The sequence below is a fragment of the Rutidosis leptorrhynchoides genome, chromosome 1 (assembly GCF_046630445.1).
Source record: "Rutidosis leptorrhynchoides isolate AG116_Rl617_1_P2 chromosome 1, CSIRO_AGI_Rlap_v1, whole genome shotgun sequence".
Lineage (NCBI taxonomy): Eukaryota > Viridiplantae > Streptophyta > Magnoliopsida > Asterales > Asteraceae > Rutidosis > Rutidosis leptorrhynchoides.
The window spans coordinates 91,649,149-91,654,076 of record NC_092333.1 but is presented as its reverse complement, the minus strand read 5'-3'; the positions used below and the strand labels follow the sequence as shown (position 1 = coordinate 91,654,076).

The 4,928-nt window shown below is 32.8% G+C and overlaps 1 long non-coding RNA gene across 3 annotated transcripts; it reads left to right on the top strand.

The window, feature by feature from the left end:
* The first annotated feature begins 540 nt into the window (after positions 1-540).
* LOC139862908 (uncharacterized) lies at positions 541-3,943 on the top strand. 3 transcript variants are annotated; one of them, XR_011764318.1, is made up of 9 exons: positions 541-581; positions 661-1,119; positions 1,261-1,294; positions 1,567-1,693; positions 1,805-2,046; positions 2,253-2,338; positions 2,461-2,565; positions 2,651-2,731; positions 3,408-3,943. It is a non-coding gene; the product is annotated as an uncharacterized lncRNA (long non-coding RNA). The 3 variants fall into 3 exon arrangements; XR_011764317.1 differs by having other exon boundaries at positions 1,261-1,693; XR_011764320.1 differs by lacking the exon at positions 2,253-2,338 and having other exon boundaries at positions 1,261-1,693.
* Positions 3,944-4,928: the final 985 nt, after the last annotated feature.

Here is a 4,928-nt window from a genome sequence, read left to right as displayed (position 1 = left end):
ATGGTTGCAAAAATCGGGAGAACTCGGCGAGAACTCGGAATTTCATTCCTGGCAAGAACTCGTTTTGAAATCGGCCAAAAAATCGGTCAACGACCAAAAATCGGTCAAATCTCCAAAAAATCGGTCAAATATCGGAAAAATCGGTCAATTCTCGGAAAAATCGGTCAAATCTCAAAAAAATCGGTTAAATCTCGGTAAAATCGGTCAAATCTCGGAAAAAACTCAATAAAATCCCAAAAGTCAACCGCCGATAACTCCCCGAATTCTTCCCGAGTTCTCGTTTTGGAGACCCTGTCGAGAACTCCCCGAGAACCGATTTCTGGAACCTTTGTTCCAATTGAATCAGCTACATTTTACAAGAAATTCAAATTTGTATTTCAAAATATAGTACATTTTCCAAAGCAAAACCTCTCATTATACTCCATATTCTCTCACCATTTCAAGATCAAAAGATAAAAATTTAGATTTACATATATATATTCTCTCTCCATTTTGCAGCTTCAAATCTTTCCAGGTATTTTATTTTTTTCAAACCCTAGCCCTAATTAATGTCGTTCTTCCATTTCAGAGCAGCAATCATTGTAATTCATCTTCATTCTTTACAATTTTTCAATCCTTACAATATAATGCAAAATAACTCATAATTTTGTTACTTTTCAGATTATACCAGATAAGAACAGGAAGGCAATTTCCAAGTACTTATTTCAAGGTGTAGATTTCTCTTAATCTCATCTAATCAAACAAACATTTGTGTTTTAATTGTACACTTGGGTGTTCGCTTCAAACCCATATATGCTCAGTCCCAATTTCATTATTTAACTTTTACCTAACATCATATTCATATCATATTCTACAAATGAAACATCAATTTCTACCATGACCTAACCACCATTGCCGTCGACGCTACAAATTCCGGCAAATACACGAACAACCTTCATAGCGAACAGATCGACGTTATGTTGTTAAAGATGTCGGGTGCGAACGATTTTGGGTTGTAACTGATGTTCGTAAATCGATTCTGGGTTTGAATGAAATTCGAGTTTATGTTGTTGCTTGCGACTTTAGGGTTTTGTTCCAGAGATTATTGTTCTTATTATGCTAATGAAGAAAGAACATGAGGTATTTTAGTCACTTTTTTCAAATCATTTTAATCAAATTTGAGTTTTTTTGTTTTTTTTAACAGCAGAATGAATCAAATTGGCTCCCAATATCTGTTAGTAAAGTAGTAGTAAAATAAACTGTTTTTACTTTTTGTTGCAGGATCTTGCAATGACATTGTTATTTGGATTACAAGGTAAAGTCAATCTAACTTCGCACTAATACTAAACAAAAATGCAGGCTGCCATATTCAGCTACATTGTTTTAATTCATTAAAGCAGTTCTCATTTGAAATACTAACCTTTATATTTTTGCATTTCGATCTTTTAGTAAATCATTATCAATTTTCTATACTTATATCTTTTGGTGTTAATGATCATTTCAGGTTGGGTTTGTGACATTCTTTCTGACTCAGGATTACGGATTACGTAAACAGCTTTAGTAATGTTTTTTATGTTAAAATTTCAGCTTGTGAGCCATTGATAGATTGTGAAGAAGGATTTCATTCTAATGAAGGTGATAATAACAACACCAAAAACAACCACGAATAAAAAGTAAGAGTATTTAGATGATAGTTTTCAAGATGAAATCGAAGGTACCGATTCATATATTAACTGAAATTTTGTTAAATTTTAATGATGTTCCAATAATAGCCTTGATTTTTGTAGAAATTATCATTGAACAATCTTGCATCATCTATGAACAGATTACAGCCAACTCAAGGAGGGTATGGTGATGGTGGACATCATGGTCCATCTTCAGGTTACCCAACACAATCTAACCTGCCGCCAGCTGGTCCAAGATGCCATCTTGGTGGGATGTACCAGGGCGGGCCTCCATATTATGGAATCTGTATTCGAGTGAAGTTCTGAATTTGATACAGGTTTCTCGTGAGAGACGTCTCTCGGGCTCTGACATTTCAAGAAAGCTGGTGTTATGAATGCTTTGGTTTGTTCACATTTACTATTATCTATCTATCACTTTATTTTTTTATAATAAGTATAGGATCAAGTTTTCTTTTTTTCTGTGCATATGATCTGTTGATTGTTATATGATCAACCTGTTATTTATTTTACATATTAGAGTGTCCACCGTACTAACAAACGGTGCTTATCTTCGTAATGTTGTTTGTGATCATTACTTCAACAATAAAGTGGTTATATAAGTCAAGGGATTGATGCTTGGGTCCTGCTTTTGTAAAGAAGACATGTTATGTTCAATTCCCTATAAGATTTGACAGGTTAATTACCATGATTGATATGTTAGACCAAACAATGTCTTTTTCGATAAACATCTCTTATTACCACTGCTTTTAGAAACTCGAACTTCCCTTATTTATATGTTTGAAACTGTAATCTGTAGATCAACTCGACAGGGGCAGATGGGATTCAAGGGGCCGTGTATGTAGGGATGGGTTGTTGCTTTAACAGGCAAGCTCTTTAATGATATGATGAAGTTTTGACTGAGGTTGATCTAGAACCAAACGTTATCATCAATTCTTGCCAGTGGTTCATGAAATAATGGTACACAAACTAACAAAAATTATATGTAGATAAAAAGAGAGCCATGAAAAGTATTGAATCAACTGTTCCTTTTTTCACTATGGAAGAAGATATGGATGATGGTGTTGAAGGTTTTCTTTTCTTACTCAAATATTTGCATTTCATTTTACTTATTTTATTTATTATTAATTAGTTAAAAATTATTTGCGTATGTGTGGACTGAATATATGTTGGTGGAGATTGTGGGGAACTTGAGTCTTATTTGGTATGTACCTCAATATATATTAATGGGTCGTTTTTGGTTATGTTTTATATGTGTAACGGGTCAAATGGGTTTAGCTTTTTTTATAGCTAAAAGGAAACATGTGAAATAGGGTAAATGTATTTCAAAGTGTACTTTTATTACATTAATTTTTTATTTTTATATATTTAATATTATTGGGAAAGGTTTAACCTAACCTCATGTGATTCATACTAAAAAGTAAAAACTACTCGAACTTGCTATAACCCAAGGTTGTGAAAGTGGTGTTGACCAACGGGCTGTTTTTGATCCATTACCATGTAAATGGGTTGTTTTTGATCCATTTCAATGCTCGGTCAAAATCATTCAAAGTCAAACTTGGTCAACCTTCAAATACCACCTAAAAAGTTCTGACCGATTTATGCAACCTTGCGTGACCCATATAAAGACTACCTGAACATGCTATAACCCATTACCTTAACACCCATTTTGACACTTTTAGAGTGAATAGATACTAAGCTTATTTCATCATTCTGAATAACAGTTACTATAATTCATTGTTGCAGTTAGCAACAAATGATCTCTACAGGGAGTATAAAAGGGGTACCACTTCAGTGACTTCGGATGATATTGGAAAAGTGGGTGTTGGAATGACGGCTAATCTGCTGCTGTTTGTTACTCCGAGACAAACAATAGCTTCGTACTACTTGATGTCTCCTGTGGATGTTGCATACGTGTTAACATATTTCACATATTCCCTGGCTAACCCCGAATGTGATAACGCCTTTTCCATGCATAGTATGATACCAAGACCTAATACGAGTAATTGTACAATACGTATTACGTGATTGACATATGGTCAACAACATTAATTTAATTTAATTAAATATTATAGTTACAGATTTTATTGTTTGATCTATCTTCAGGGTGAGGCTTCGTCATATTGTGTAGTAAGATTGAGCCCTGTCATAACTGCTCAATGAATGTAGCCCCCGGATCATGCCAACCAAAATCTTTTGATAGACTTGGTAAAAGTTGAACCTTTTGTTTCAGATAAATATTTCAGTGTTTATTAGTTTTACTTGAAATTGGTTTCACTATGTACTGCAAATTTAAGGCTTTGATCAAAAGGAAGTAATTGAACCTTGAAATTGGTTTCACTATGTCACTGTTACTTAATTTTGGTACCATTAATGCATAGAATTATCACTGTTACTTAATTTTGGTACCATTAATTAATGCATTAAAATAATATGCAAGGCAACTGATATTAAGTTGTATAGTCAGAGTCTTACCACATCTTTGTCTAGATCATCAAGATTAACATTCAGATGTGCCCAACCTGTTCGTATCGCCTGCATAACAAACCAAAACCAAAATCATATGTAAATTTGTTAAAATTTGCAAATACAAATTGATTATTTGCATTACCTGATATTAAGTTAGTTAATTGTTCATTAACATTGGTCTGTCGTATGTTAACCAACAACGTACTTCAAAGTAGGGTTGCTTTTGTAATCATGCATAATCCATTGTATATGTATGCTTTGTACAGTTTATATAGAATTTATAAAGCTTGGCTTTAAAAAAATGAAGGGGGAAAGACATATAAAATTAATACTATGACAAAAACAACACTAGATATTACAGATCATGACCAATTAAGGCTGTATCAAGAGTTTCATGTAATATTTCAGAACAATACTACTTAGAACCAATAAAGAGAAATGGTAGTTTTCACCCGGTGCCAATCGTACGCTATGTCTTTTGTGTTCCATTAATTATGAATGTTACTTCTACTAAAAAAAGTACTCTTTTCAATTTTTATTTTTTTGAACTAACATCAATAACTCATTTTTCATTCTCATTCAATTTACTTATAGCATTTACGAAACTCAAATCTAACTATCCTTATGTTTCAATACGTATACGACTAAAGTGTTTCGTCAAAAACATGCTATCAATAACGACCAATGCTTTACACACTTTAACAAAAACAAAAAATGATAAATTTATGAAACAGTAATCCAACTCTTGGTAATGTGTTTTGTGTAATAATGTTAATTGATATATCATTTTAAGATTTA